Source organism: Malaclemys terrapin, chromosome 3 (assembly GCF_027887155.1).
Source record: "Malaclemys terrapin pileata isolate rMalTer1 chromosome 3, rMalTer1.hap1, whole genome shotgun sequence".
In the NCBI taxonomy this organism is placed as follows: domain Eukaryota; kingdom Metazoa; phylum Chordata; order Testudines; family Emydidae; genus Malaclemys; species Malaclemys terrapin.
This window is the reverse complement of record NC_071507.1, coordinates 51,727,358-51,743,146: the sequence shown is the minus strand read 5'-3', so window position 1 is coordinate 51,743,146 and position 15,789 is coordinate 51,727,358.

The window sequence follows — 15,789 nt, the reverse complement described above, 5'->3', positions numbered from 1 at the left end:
AGAGGTGGAAGGTGATCATGGCTTAGGGGAGTCACCAGCTGACAAGGTGAACAGAAAAGACGTCGCTCAGGTAAATGAATGATTAAGAAGCGACGGTTGAGGATGGGGTATAATGGGGCTAGGAACCAGGGATTGCGTAAATTAACAAGCAGCAGTGGGGTGCTTACACTGTTTCTTTTCTGAAAATCTCTCAACAGCTCGACCATGCTGCGACGGTACCTCCCATAAGGCTTTAATTTGTTAATTTACGCAATCCCTGGTTCCTAGCCCCATTACACTCCATCCTCGACCCAGGGCCAGCTCCATGCACCAGGCGACCAAGCACGTGCTTGGGGCGGCACCTTACAGCGAGGCGGCGCTAGGATTTTTATTTATTTATTTATTTTGGTTCGGCGGCGGGGCGCTCGGGGGGCTTGGCACGGCGCTCGAAGGGGGAGCAGGGTCTTGGCATGGCGTGTCGCTCGGAAAGGTGTGGGGGCTTCAGGCGGCGCGGCGTTTGGAGGGGGCGGGGCTTCGGGTGGCGCGGTGCCGAGGGCGCGGGGGCTTGCACGGCACACGGGGGGTGGGGCTTCGGGCAGCACAGTGCTTGGAGCGGGGGAGGGGGCTTGGCACGGAACTCGGAAGGGGCGGGGCTTCGGGCGGCACAGCGCTGGGGGAGCGGGGGCTTGCGCGGCTCTCCGGGGGTGGGGCTTTGGGCAGCATGACGTTCGGAGGGGCGGGGACTTGGCGCGTCGGTCGGAGGGGGGGCAGGGGCTTGGCACGGCACGTCGCTGGGAGTGGGGGCGCGGCACTTGGAGGGGGCGGGGCTTCGGGCGGTGAGGCGCTGGGGGGCCGGGGGCTTGCTCGGGGGGTGGGGCTTCGGGCAGCGTGGTGCTGGGGGTGTGGGGATTTCGGCGGCGCTGGTCGGGGCGGGTTCAGCTGTGCGTCACTCACAGGGTGGGGTACGGCGGGGCGGCACTCTTCTTTTTTGCCTGGGGTGGCAAAAAAGTTAGAGCTGGCCCTGCCTCGACCTTCGCTTCTTAATCATTCATTTACCTGAGCAACGTCTTTTCCGTTCACCTTGCCCGCCGGTGACTCCTCCAAGCCATGATCACCTTCCACCTCTAGGGGGTTGAACAATGAGAGGCCGTCACACTCATCGGGGTGCCTCACAAGGGTTTTGGGGTTGGATTCCAACGTATCCATCAACGGTTGAGTCAAAAGGTCCTCCTTGGAACTGTCACTGATGTAGCGCTTTCTCCACACACGTCCAAAGGTGCTCAGGTCTAAAACAAAGTCCGAAGTTCTCACGGGGGTGGTAAAGGAGTCCATCTTTCCTCTCAGCAGCCTTTCCACACTTTCTAAAACACGTGTCCTTGGTAAGAGACGGCCTCTTCTGCCCGTAGCTTGGACTTCTGGGGTAATGGTGCTGCACTCTGACTGGCAGAGGGTGTTGGGAGGAGTTCTTAGAGGGGTTACAGGACCCACTTCCGAACAGGTCACCCCGCCCTAGGACTCACCCTGACTGGTCAAATCTCCTCTCTGGGAGGTCCTATCAGGGCAAAACCCATGGTGATTGGTAGAGGGAAGTGGGAGGAGTTCTTATAGTGGGTCACAGAAGGCACCTTGCTTATAATCATGTGGCTGTTTTGACCCCGGAAGTAATACCCTCTGGGGCAGGACTTCCTTTGACAAGTGGGCGGGGTTTGAGGGGTCAAGGGGTGGGGCTTAATGGGTCAAGGGACAGGGTTAGGGTTGGATTGACTTTAGGACCCTTATGTTACTAACCTGCATGTAGTGACTCGGGGTGGCTCCCCTCCTGCCCAGCAGAGGGAGAGCCCTTACAGACACCCAAGTGGGCGGAGTCACCAATGCCTGTTCCCGCCCCCCGGAAGTCAAGGGGCGGTACAGGAAGTGTAAAAGCTGGCCGCCAGAGCTCAGTGAGGCCCAGCCACCGCAGGGAGCAGACGTGCGGCCGGGAGACCTCCGAGGCCCGAGGCTGTTGCCCTAACTAGCTTGAGCTACCCCGAGCCCACTACGAGGAGGAGTCGCCGGAGCCCGTCCGCTCCCGTCATTGGGAGGAGCAGTCAGACCTGCCCCGCGCCAACTACCAAGGCGAGGAGCCCCCAGAGCCCCTCCGCCCCTGCTGTTACCCGGAGGAGCCGCCGGCGCCTCAGTGGCCGGATTTCCCCGAGGAGCTGCCAGACCTGCCCCCAAGCCCCGGACCAGAGGAACCGATGTTGCTGGACTGGCCCGAGCCCGGCGTGTTTCGGGCAGGATACCACACTGACCAGCAGAGGTGATAGCCGCTGCTAGGGCCCCGGGCTGGAACGCAGTGGAGTGGGTGGGCCTGGGTCCCCCCCTGCAGGAGGTGTAGGAGCCTGCGCTTACCCCAACTGGGATATTGTTTGCTCAGCCCCTGCACCAAAGGGCCTGAGCTGTGACTGTTTGTGCCCCGCCCTGATCCAGGGCCTGGGCCCTACCTGAACTTGCTGCTTGTTTGCTCAGCCCCTGCACCAGAGAGCCTGAGCTGTGACTGTTTGTGCCCCGCCCTGATCCGGGGCCTGGGCCTCCCAACTGGCTGTTATATTGTTGCTCAGCCCCTGCACCAAAGGGCCTGAGCTCCCTAACTCTATACGGTTGCTCATCCCCTGCACCAGAGGGCCTGAGCCCTGAACTAACTGGTTGTTTGTTCCACCAGTAGTGAGTCGGTGTGGCTCCCCTCCTGCCCAGGAGGGTTGAGCCCCGGCACGAAACTTCTACATTGCAGTTATATCACTTCAGATCAAGATAACCTTTGGAAGATAAATAGTTTTCATGACTAGGAATGAAAACTATATGCTCACTATTTTTTGTCAAAATAATTTGTATAATACTTTGAACACTAAATCATTTTTACAGGTCTTGTTGTTAAACATTTCCTGAGAACTATGTCAGGAAAGCTATGTTGAAAGAATGGTCATATCCATTTTTATTTCACAACATGTTGGTAATATAGCTGATCGCTGTACAATGTTCTGTAAATAATTCTGTAGAAACTTGTTTGAGATAAAATTTAATAGAAATGCAGTTAAATACCAAACCACACATTACATTAGCAGTATTCCTTCTGTATATAGATGTTTCATTAAATTTCCAAAACACATTTCTGAGACTATTCATTACTAGAAGTTCACCTTGATCACCTTGATCGATTGGTCCTTCAGCCCTCGTCTCGATTGCACCAATCACAACACGTCTTCCATTCTTCTTGTATCATGGCCTTCCTTCTCCAAGTGCGGCCATGTCTTTTCATGGTAACATCTTCCCATCTCTTTGGAGTTTGGCAGAGTGCAGGTGCTAGTCCATCGATTGTCAGTGAGCCTCACTATATGCCCGGCCTATCGCATTTTACTATGCCTGCTCTAAACAACGACGTTCAGCACTCCACTCTGCTGTCTGATCTCTTCATTGGGGACTCGGTCGTGGATTGAAATTCCCAGAATTCTTCTTTCCATCGCCCTCTCCATGACAACAGTTGCTGCTCCTCTGTCAGCACCCATGTTTCACTACCATACAACATTGCAGTACAGTAATTCCTCGCTTAACGTTGTAGTTATGTTCCTGAAAAATATGACTTTACGCGAAACATTGGAAAGCAAAACCAATTTCCCCATAAGAATTAATATAAATGGGTGGGGTTAGGTTCCAGGGAAATTTTTTTCACCAGAGGAAAAACTATACACACACACACCATATTTTAAACAAACACTTTAATACTGTACACAGCGATGACTATTGTGAAGCTTGGTTGAGGGGGTGGAAGCGAGTGAGATATTTCCCCAGGGAATGCCTTACTGCTAAATGATGAACTAGCTTTTGGCTGAGCCTTCAAGGGTTAAAATGTTGTTAATGTAACCTCACACTCTACAAGGCAGCACCAATGTGGGGAGACAGCATGGCAAACAGAGACACACACCCTGTGTGTGGGAGAGAGAGAGAGAGATATGCACATTGCCCCTTTAAGTATGCTGACCCCACTCGTAAGTACATTCTCTTTTTAAGTCTATCGGGAGTTGAGACAGCAGCTGCTGCCCCAAGCTCTCTCTGTCTCTCTCCATCAGTGTCCCCACCCTGCTCTATATGGAGAAGGGGTAAGTGGGGTGCAGGAGCAGGGGAGAGGGGGAAACCCTGACATTAGCCCCCCCCCTTGCACAGCAAGCAGGAGGCTCCCAAGAGCAGCTCCAAGGCAGAGGGCAGGAGAAGCTCATGGCAGTGGGCGGAGGGACATCTGAACTGCCAGCAATTGATAGCCGGCTGGGCAGCTGCTGCACAGGGAACCTAGGGGAGCGGGGAGCTGAAAGGGGGGGGCTGCTGGTCCACCCAGATTCTAAGCCCTCAGCAGCTAGCTGTAACAGGCTGCTCTTCCTGCAAGCAGTGGACAAAGCAGGCGGCTGCCAAACGACGTTATAAGGTGTCCTAAATTTCATTCACACTCTGGACTTTAGAGTACAGAGATGGGGGCCTGCATGTGAACCTCTAAACTGAATTACCAGCTTAGATCTGGTTTTGCTGCCACCACTCGCAAGTGCTAACTCCATTCCTGGGTACCCTTGAGAGACTTCTTCACCAATTCCCTGGTGAACACTGATCCAAACCCTTGGATCTTAAAACAAGGAGAAATTAAGCATTCCCCCTCCTTTCCCCCTACCAATTCCAGGTGAGTCCAGATCCAACCCCCTTGGATCTTAAACAAGGAAAAATCAAGCAGGTTCTTAAAAAGAAGGCTTTTACTTAAAGAAAAGAAAGGTAAAAGAAAACCCTCTGGGAGAGATTAGCATACCAGCTACTCTCACAGACAACAGCTTCAAATCACAGAGGATGTTCCCCTGGGCAAAAACTTAGTTACACAAAAAATACCCAATTTGATTATTCCCTAATGCCCAAGACAAGTTACAAAGAAAATAAACATAAACCTATTTATTTCCTTCACTAATACTCACTACTTGATAAGAGGCTGAATTCTGGAGCTTGCCCACTCCGGTCAAAACTGAAACTGAAACTAAACAAAGGAAACTTCCCTCCTTCCTTTTGAAACATCTTATCCCCCCATTGGTTCCTCTGGTCAGGTGTTAGCTAGACTAGGTGAACTTCTTAACCCTTTACAGGTAAAAGAGGCATTAACCCTTAACTATCTGTTATGACATAAGGCAGCATTGTGTAAGGGGACCGTTGCCCCTTACTAACATTCAGTGGGGGTGTTTTGGTTGGCTAGCTCCCAGCACTAAAAGGGGAGAGGTCGATGGGAAATCAGGACCCTGAGACTGACAGTCCCCAGGAACAATGGCGAGAGGCCAATGCTCAGGTCAGCCTGATTGACAGGGCAGGCAGGCTAATCAGCATGGCAGGAGGCCAGGGTGGGTCCCGTCCTCCGTGTGAGTTGGAATTGCTTGGGTCAGACTGAGTGGGGCCGAGCTAAGGAGAAAGCAGGGGCCCAAGCTGAGCTGGAGAGCAGAACTGTGCCAGATCTAGAGGGGCCAGAGGTGCAGCCACAGAGCCAGAGACGCAGCGCAGGGAGAGCAGATCCTGTGCTGGGAGTAGAGCTGCAGCCACAGAGCCAGGTGTGGTGAGCAACTGGGACCAGCCAAAGGGGGACCTCGGGCAAAGGGCCCAGCACAGAAAGACACCCCTAGCCAAGGGCCCTTGTAGGCCAGACCGGGCGGGGGACCTTAACCTGACGGGGGGCTGACGCTGGGAAGAAGGTCCCACCACTCAAAGCACGGAGGTGTGTGGCCACCACCATTGCAAGTGTCCAACCCGCAGCATACCTGCAGCACAGCCAGGGCCTGAGAAGGAAATCTGGGACCTACAAGGAACAGACTGCGAAGTGCCCTGATGTCCAGAGACACTGTTTGTGATGTTCCCTGCCACAGAGCAGGGTGATGTGTTTTCCTTTAACCTTTCCCATTTTTCCTTGTTCTTTTCTTTAGATTAATTGTTAATTAAACAACTTGTATTTGCTTTAAATTGTATGGAATAATCAGTGGGTCAGGGAGGTGCCCAGTGCAGAGAGGGTACCCCGGAGTGGGGACACCCTAGCCCCTGTCCTAGGTGACCACAGCAGGGTTGGGGGTTGAGCCCCCCAGGAATCCTGGGCACAGCAATCCTAGGCCCAGCCTTGTTGGGGTTACGAGGACTCTGCCAGACAGGAGAGTGGAAGGGGAGCCCTCAAGGGCAGGGAGGCCTCTGGGTAAAGGGAGTGGGAGCGAGGACTCAGATCCTTTCGCTAGCCCACTTCACCGCGGTAGTGCAGAAGCCAGGAAAGTTCCCCACAATAGCGGGACCATTCCCCCACTAACAATTGCACAACTTTAAACGAGCGTGTTCTGTAATTGATCAGCAACATAACAATGAAACACTGTTAACAGGGATGACTTTAAGTGAGGAGTTACTGTGCTGTTTAGCTGAAGAGGCTGGCACGTGTTGCCTTGTTGATTTTTCCTTGGAGGACATCCTTGATAGAACTGAATGCACACCAATGTGCGTTCTTTCTTCGCGAGAGTTCAGCTTCCTGATCGTGGCGCATGTTAATTCCTTGGCCCAAATAGACATATTGTTCACTTCTATTTGTTCTCCCTTCATTGTTATTTGGGCTTTTGGCAAGGTATCAGATCGTATACATTTTGTTTTGGAGCGGTTAATTTTCAGTCCGACTTGGCTGCTTTTTGTGTTGAGTTCCCGCAGCATTTTCTGCAGTTTTGATAGTATTTTTGGCAATCAACACAATATAGCCCATGAATCCAAGATGGTAAAACTGCTCTCTGTTGATGTTGATTCCACCCTTCCAATTCATCTGCCTCATTACTATTTCGATGCAGGCTGTGAAGAGTTTCGGTGAAACCATGTCGCTTTGTTTCACACCGTTCTTAACTGGGATGGGGAGTATCAAATAAGGTTGTATCAGTTGTGCCGTCAATTTGCTTCCTTTAATAGTTTGATATCGTTTGTGTCGATGCCCTGCTCTGCAAGAGCATTCAACACTGTATTGATCTCTGTGCTGTCCAATGCTTTTTCATAGTCGACAAAGGCAATACATAAAGGGATTATAGTGAAAATATGGTCCATGTGCTGAAATTCCTCCGAAAACCTGCCTGTTCTCTGGGCTGTTGCTTGTCCAGACTCTGTGAGAGTCGGTTTGTTATTATTTTGGTGAACAGCTTGTAGACATGTGAGAGCAGGAATATTGGACAAAAGTTCTTTAGATCTTCACGATCACTTCTTGCACAGCAGAATGGTGTTGGACTCCTTCCAGTTACTTGGAAAGGCAGAAGATACCATCTAACGGCTAAACCTCTGAGCAAGGGTTTCCCAGAGGTCTTGGCCTCCAGCTCTTATCATTTCAACTTCTCAGTCCATCTTTACCTGAGGCTATTAATAGAATGTACTGTAAATATAACAAAGTTTAATGGACAAAGGATGACATACAAGTGGATGATTAAGTCCACAGTAGAATGTCTACAAGCCTAGCTGCATTTCAGTAAAAATGGGAATTCCACCTTGTTCATCATAATGCACTTGAGTTTGGGATAAATCATTCCAAATAAACTCTACATTAAAAAAATGTATTCATCACTTCAAAAGGCCTTAGTGGGCTCAATCTAGCAGCCCAGCGCAGTGCAGTGGAACATATAAAGGGTCACATCAGCCGAATCAATTAAAATCAATAATTGTCCAACTGAGTAGAAATGACTTTTCCCAAAGCAGTGCTGATCATGTTTCCCTATCCAGGCCATGTATTAGAAAAATCAGATCGGCTATGACACTAATATTAACACTGTAAGACTGTAACTTGCATAATATATATAGATGATTTCATTTTTTCTTTGTATCTTCTACTTTTTACAGTCTCTCTTCTTCAGTTGTTACTGATCTGAGTTGGAAGAAAAAATTAAGCATAATTCAGGTTGAGCTTTAGACTCAAATAAGGATTCAACGTCTTTTATGTATGGAAAACACAGCATTATCCTGCCTGCTCACACTTACAGTACTTTCCTTTTGAGCACAGAATGAATTTTCTGAGAATTACAAGAAAATAAATTAATTAGTTAAATTAATTGAAAACTGGGACCCTTAAGAAATTTAGCATTTGTATCACTCTCTTCTATGTCCCAAATGATCTTCACACAAACTCTTCAAATGTTTTATATAGTTAAAATTAATTGAAAACTTGTGTGTAGGCTATATTGCAAGAAATTAGTTTGCAATTAAGATATTTTAAGGATTTTTTTACTCTAATTGTTATATAGACTACACACAGGGTCAGTTCAACCAGTCAGGTAACTTTTAATTGGGACCATTGTGACATCAGATGCAATTTCACCAATCCCACCCCCCTTTCTCTCATGTTATTTTTCATGCAATAGTTCTATGGGGTGTAATGACTCTGGATGAAGGAGACTGGACATGAGTGGAGTGCTCATTGGTAGATTAGTTGGCCCAATTTCACAGCTCTTTGAAGGTTCCATGCTGGCACACGAGCTTGGGTATCAATGCCTGAAAGGCTCCTGATGACACTGCTGCCTTAGCTCTATTGTGCACCCAGGCAGCCCCTGCAGGGAAACTGAGGCGCATAGGAGGAGTCTTTAAATTTCACAGATATTGAGACTTGCAGACTGTGCTTTACCCACCCCCTTTTCACATAGCATGAATCTCAATAATACCGCTCTCTAAAGCAACAAGTCAATTGCAAATTAAGAGACAGATTCACCAGTACACTTTATCGGTTTTGTGTTGTTCTAGTAATGCCAATTAGCATTAAGTTTAAATGGCCAATGCGTCCTGGATGCTTTAGGCTGTTCTGGTATGCCAGCAAATCTGACCTTGAAAGTTAAAATTAAAATAAAATGATTAAAGATTGACACTGCATATCTTCTAATAATTAGAAATATCGTAGTAGCATTTTCTTTTGATTCCTTGTTTGGTGATCATGTGTGAAATTTTTGGTAATTAAAAATTAACGAAACTCATACAAAATGTACATTAAGATGAAGTTATGGTTGTGAGTATATATCAGTAATGTAAGGGTAAAAAAGATTATAGGGGTTTTATAATTTTTCCCAACCCATCTTGACTTTGTAGTGATGACATGAGGGAGACGAGTTTGGAAAAAAGTCTTAAAAAAAATCAGTTTTAGCTGAACTGAGGTCACAAAAACGAAAACATTTATTGTCCTACGGTTATTGCATGGTGTCACTACAGGGACGAGTTAAGGTTGTGTTAACTGTGTATTTTCATTTCTTAACCTATTTGTACTACTTTTTAAATGTAACTTTAATGTTGAATTTCCTGCATTTGTGGTGCTTAGTTTTGGGAAAATTTAAAGCATTCCTGTAATGTGATTTAGTGCTATGGACTCTCTACCTTAACTCCCTCTAAACTTAATTTTTTTGTATGATAAAATTTTCAAAGGCTCCCAAATTGCTTAGGAGCTTAAGTCTCTGGAAACAAACGGGACATGATCTCCTGAGTTGTTTAGGTGATTTTGAACATTTTACCCTCAGTTCTTAATTTCTAATCTATCTATAATCAGGTGTGTGGTACATAAAACAAGAAGAATTCCTAGAGTAAATTCCTGGTAAGATGGTTGTATAAATTAAGGCAACTTTCTGAGCCAGGTCTGATAAATCATCAGTGAAAGCACACTTGTCCTTAGCACTCCATTATGATTTATGGAAGTCTCCATACAAATGCTGTCATTGGCACTCCAATATTGTTCTGTGCACAGTAACCTGACTATTACAACAGTGATGTTAAACAATTGTATATTCTGTTGCAGAGAACGCATTGGCTGGATTTTTCCTTTTTGTGCAAGGCTCGCAGTACAATTCATGCTAATATAGTCTAGTTTGCTGTCTTTCTATGTTTGTCTCCTGAAGTGTCTGGAAATGGAAAAAAAATCAATGTGACTTGATAGTAATACGCTAAAAACATGTTTTAAAGGTGCTGGTGTCACTATGCTGTATGCCAGTGTAGCTGATGGAAGGGTTTAGTTGATAAGTGCGGTTCAGCTCATCCTTCAGGTCTTGAAATAGTCTTCTCATTTTTACCTAGTAATGAAAGAAAAAGCACAAAACTGAGATTTGTTTGGCTGCTGCTCCTTTGTAGGATTATTACCAAGGATGAATGTTTTGAGTTAGATTCTAGTACTTTGGATTTTCAAAGTTCACTACGCTGCTCTACTCTGACTTCTTTGCAACCCATTCGACACCATTGATTTCAATGGGATTCCAAACTAGAAAAGCACTTGGAACCCTCTGCCACAAAACCTCCATAGGGTTACACGTACTCCAAAAGCAATATGTCAGTGACCACACTGTAGAGGCACTCAAGGCTAGCTCAGCGGACCTCTTGTGAGATACCCTGGTGACCTAGTGCTTGGGTAATACAGGACAACTGCATAAAGAAAAGGAGACAAAGTTGTTGCATATGGGGATGAAAGAACCCTTGATGTACAGTGAGGACCTGACCTGTTCCCATTGAAATCAATAGAAGATTTGTCACGGGATTGAGCAATAGTGAAGTAATTAGGTTTTGCTATGATTAGTGAGTTGACCTATCATAAGAACGGCCATAGTGGATCAAAACCAATGGTCCATCTAGCCCAATATCTGGTCTTCTGACATGGCCAATGCTCCCAGCTTTTGGAAGTTAGTGGCTAGGAACACCCAGAGCTTGGGGTTGCATGCCTGACCATCGTCGGTAATAGCCTATCTTCCATGACCTTATCGAATTCTTTTTTGAACACCTTTATAGTTTTAGACTTCAACATCCCTTGCCAATGAGTTCCATAGGTTGACTGTTCACTGTGTGAAGTATTTCCTTTCATTTGTTTTAAACCAGCTGCCTATTAATTTCATTGGGTGACCCCTGGTTCTTGTGTTAGGTGAAAGAGTAAATAACTCTTCCTTATTCACTTTCTCCACATATCATGATTTCTCAACATTTGCCATGACAGCTACAGTCCACCTAGCAACTCAGTTCATTCATGTCCAACAGTATACATATATAGCTCTCACCCGAACTAAACGCATTTACCAAACCTCATCCTATGCTGCTTTTGGAAGTGCCAGTATTCAAAGGGAACACTGGGCTGCCCTGTTGTGTTCACCACTGCAGTAGTTAATGCTAGCTATACATCACACTGTTCACAAGAATTTACCAGTCCTGTAAGGATTTTTCTTGAGAAGGAGAAGAAATGCCTCAACACCATCCATCTTCTTGCTTTTTCTGCTTCTCTCTGTTGTCTGCTGCTGGTATTGATTGCACACAATTGTGTCACATGTTAAGGAGAAAATGTTAACAACATATTAGGTGGAGCTGCTATCTATATCCAAATCAGATTCAGACATGTACATTGGAATATAATTCCACATAGTCCTACAATTCCTAGAAGAAGATCAGAGAGGGAACTAGAACATGTGTACTAAACTGGATTTTCTTTGCATTATGAATTACAAATATGCTCATTTAACAAATGAAAACTTGGCAAACTAAGGTAAATGTGCCCTGTCCCGAAGAAAAACATTGGCCCTTGGTGTAGATTACAGCCCTTCTCTATAGATTTGCCCCTGTGACTGGTTTTGCCTGGCTGCTTCATGTTCCTGTTCATAAGGATTTAGGCCAACTTGACCCATGTAATGGCTTTAATTCCCATCACCACTATGAAGGAAAACATGTCCTACCTAGCATCAGCCTTATTAAGCAAGATATACTAAGGCTTTCAATCCTCTGTGAAGAGTTCAGTTGTTCAAAACAATTTTTAAAACTTTCTGGCAATGCTGATGAGTATTTATTTGGTTATCTTCTATAAAATGTGGATTACAATATAATCTCAACCACGACAGTACTGAAATTGATTTTATAAACCCATGGTAAATTCCTGGATTTGCATCAAAATGGAACTGGTAAGACTGCGGTTCCAAAGATGGTATGGTTATATATAAACCTTTTTTCAATGTGTAATGTGCTCAGAAACTGAACAGCACTTTGAAAAGCTAGAGGGTAGCTTTAAAACAATTCAGTCTCCAAAAATATATTTTTATTGTTTTGTCTTCTTTGAATGCCTGACAAATCAGTCTATATTCATAATTCAAGCTTTCAGATGTTTATGTCAATGCTTCTGAGACTGATCTGTGCACTGCAAAATCCGCAGCCCACAATGTTCTCTCTCTGTCCCATTTTATAAATTAAATAGAAAAATGACAGATTAGTGAGAGTCTGTTTTCAATATTCCATACTGTCTTCTGAGAGTTGAGAGTTCCTTGAAGGGAGCCACTTAGAGTAGGTGTGGAACATGATGTATAGGCTTCTAATAACATTGCTGAAAAGACAAACATTTAATTTACAGACATTTAGGCAATCAATCCAGACCAGATTAACATGTTCTACATTCTGGGTTTCATTGTCCTACATCTTTTAGAGGCAAATGAGGCAGAATTGTTTTTTTCCGTTGATTTGCACTGAAATAAGTCTTTGTTTTTATTCTTTCAGCCTTGTGCTAAATAACTCTCAATACACTGTGCTACTACTGATTTTTAAAACTATGAATGGCCTGGATTTATTATAGAATTGAGAAATAACCTATCAGTAGTTTCAGTCAGCAGCGATCAGAGTCCTCAATTCTTCTGAGAAAGTCCAAAAGAAATGCAAGCAAAACACAAGAAGTAATTCTACCACTCTATTCAGCACTGATAAGACCCAACTGGAGTATTGTGGCAAGTTATAGGCACCACACTTTGGCAACGAAGTGAACAAATTGGAGAAAGTGCCGAGGAGAGCAACAAAAATGATTCAAGGTCTAGAAAACGTGACCTATGAGGAAAAACTGAAAAAATTGGGTTTGTTTAGTCTGGAGAAGAGAAGACTCCCATGGAGGCGCCACTCCAGGGGTCGCTGGGGCGCTCCTCCCTACAGGTATTGCTAGGAGGAAAACTTCCGGTGCACGTGGTGAGCACGCACACCTATTGTGGAATAGACATGAGCAACACATCTCAAAGAACACCAGTTACGGAAAAGGTAACTGTCTTTTCCCCTCTATTCGGCATTGGTGAGGCCTCATCTGGAGTACTGTGTCCAGTTTTGGGCCCCACCCTACAAGGAGGATGTGGAAAAATGGGAAAGAGTCCAGCGGAGGGCAACAAAAATGATTAGGGGGCTGGAGCACATGACTTCTGTGGAGAGGCTGAGGGAACTGGGATTGTTTAGTCTGCAGAAGAGAAGAATGAGGGAGAATTTGATAGCTGCTTTCAACTACCTGAAAGGGGGTTCCAAAGAGGATGGATCTAGACTGTTCTCAGTGATACCAGATGACAGAACCAGGAGTAATAGTCTCAAGTTGCAGTGGGGAGGTTTAGGTTGGATAGTAAGAAAAACTTTCACTAGGAGGGTGGTGAAGCACTGGAACGGGTTATCTAGGGAGGTGGTGGAATCTCCATCCTTAGAGGTTTTTAAGGTCAGGCTTGACAAAGCCCTGGCTGGGATGATTTAGTTGGGAATTGGTTCTGCTTTGAGCAGGGGACTGGACTAAATGACTTCCTGAGATCCCTCCCAACCCTGATATTCTAGGATTTCCCATTTATGTGTGTGCAACTGTTTGTTCCTTCATAAATGGAGTACTTTGCATTTGTCCTTATTGAATTTCATCCGATTTACTTCAGAACATTTCTCTAGTTTGTTCAGATCATTTTGAATTTTAATCCTAACTTCCAAAGCACTTGCAAACTGTGACACCCCTAGGACAAGGGAAGCACAGCCCAATGGTCAGAGTTTATTAAGCAGTCCTTAGTGCAGGGCAGCACAGCCTAATGACCAGAGTCTATTGAGCAGCCCTTAGTGCAGGGCAGTGAGGCCTACTGGCCAGAGTCTATCAAGGGTGGAGTGCCCACCAAGGGGTGCGGTGGCCCCGGTATGGGGGCCCAGGCCCACCCGACTCCACCAGGCCCCTAACCTAACAGCTGTGTGGCATCCTGCCACTGACTCAGCAGGGGGTCCTACCGAAACACGCTGAGTTTTCCCGGGCGGGAGGTACCACTCCGTCACCCTGCCTGGGTCACTTCCTACTGGTCTCTGTGTTGGTCTCCCATGAGCCTTCGGCGTCTCCCTGGACAGCTGGGCTGGCTGCCTTCTCTGGCTCCTCCAGTTGCCCGAGTTCATTCGGGCCCGGGGAGGCTCTGATTCCTGGGAATTGTTTTCCAACCAGGTATACACCCACCTTATAGTAGCTCCACCTAGGTTGTATTTCCCTACTTTGTTTATGAGAAGATCATGCAAGATAGTACCAAAAGCCTTACTAAAGTCAAGATATACCACATCTACTGCTTCCCCCCATCCACAAGGCTTGTTACCCTGTCAAAGAAAGCTATTAGGTTGGTTTGACATGATTTGTTCTTGACAATTCCATACTGACTGTTGCTTATCACCTTATTATCTTCCAGCTGTTTGCAAATTAGTTCCCCCATTATCTTTCTAGGTGCTGAAGTTAAGCTAACTGGCCTGTAATTCCCTGGGTTGTCCTTACTTCCCTTTTTATAGACAGGCACTATATTTTCCCTTTTCCAGTCTTCTGGAATCGCTCCCATCTTCCATGACTTTCCAAAGCTAACCAAAGATATGTTCCAACATGTTCTGAAGGGCAGTCACAAACAAGTCCCCCAGAGACAAAAGGCTAGCCAATGGCTCAGCCAGGTGTTAATGAGCTCAACTGGACCACCACCTGTGTAAGTGGCCACTCTTTGGCAGAAGAGCAGTATGGGGGAAAACATCTACATTTTCACAACGAAGTAGTTTGTTTCCTGGCCAGACATCAGCTGGAGATGATACTTGAGCAAGAGACAGGGCTATAAGAGGAGAGGGCTGATGCCTCAAATCATCTCTCCCTTGCTCTCTGCCCCTGGCATCATCCACAGCTGAAGAACAAAGGAAGTAGCACTGGACTGGGGGAGAGATCCTGACTGAAAGAGGTTCACCCAGTAAGACTGCTGGAACTTGTGGTGAGAGAGAGATCTTTGCTTTGTATTCACTTAGCTTGTTAAAAGGTAAAACAACCAATTCCTAACTTGTAACCAAGTCTGATTTAGATGCCTCATTACTTGTAGTAATTTAAAATCAATCTTTCTGTTGTCAGTACATTTGTTTTGTTGTTTTATCTAAGCCAGTGTGTTTAGACTGAAGTTTTTGGGAAGCTACCTAATCAAAATGTTTAGGATTTCTTCACAAAAAAACCCCAGCAGTTCTCTTCTCCTTATGATTTGCTGGGGACAAGAGGGTTTAATATACTCGCTTTTCACGACTGCTGAGCTGGGGAATTCGGAGAAGTAAGTTTCTCACTTTAATTGGACATGATTGGCAGTCTGTGCATAGGGGGCCCAAAACTGAAACTGCAAGTCAGGATGGAGGTGTACTGCTAGAACAGCCTGGGGAAGCTTACACAGCAGCTGGCTGGTGCCTTGTATGAAAAGCATTATTTTCAGTTACTAAAGTCACATGAAAGTAGAAAGGCCACTGAATTGACTAGAATGAGGTTATGTCCTTAGCATGGCTGCGAGAGTCTCTAAATGTAAACGTGGCTTTGGGTCGAGCTCCTTTGTATTTGGGTAAGCTGAATTTTGGAAGGCAGCACTCGGAGACTGACTCTGCATAAACATCTGGCAAGTCATTATGCCTGTTTATCCTGTGCTACAACTGAGGCTAGGTCTACACTACCCGCCTGAATTGGCGGGTAGAAATCGACCTCTCGGGGATCGATGTAGATACACCTCTACCCCGATATAACAC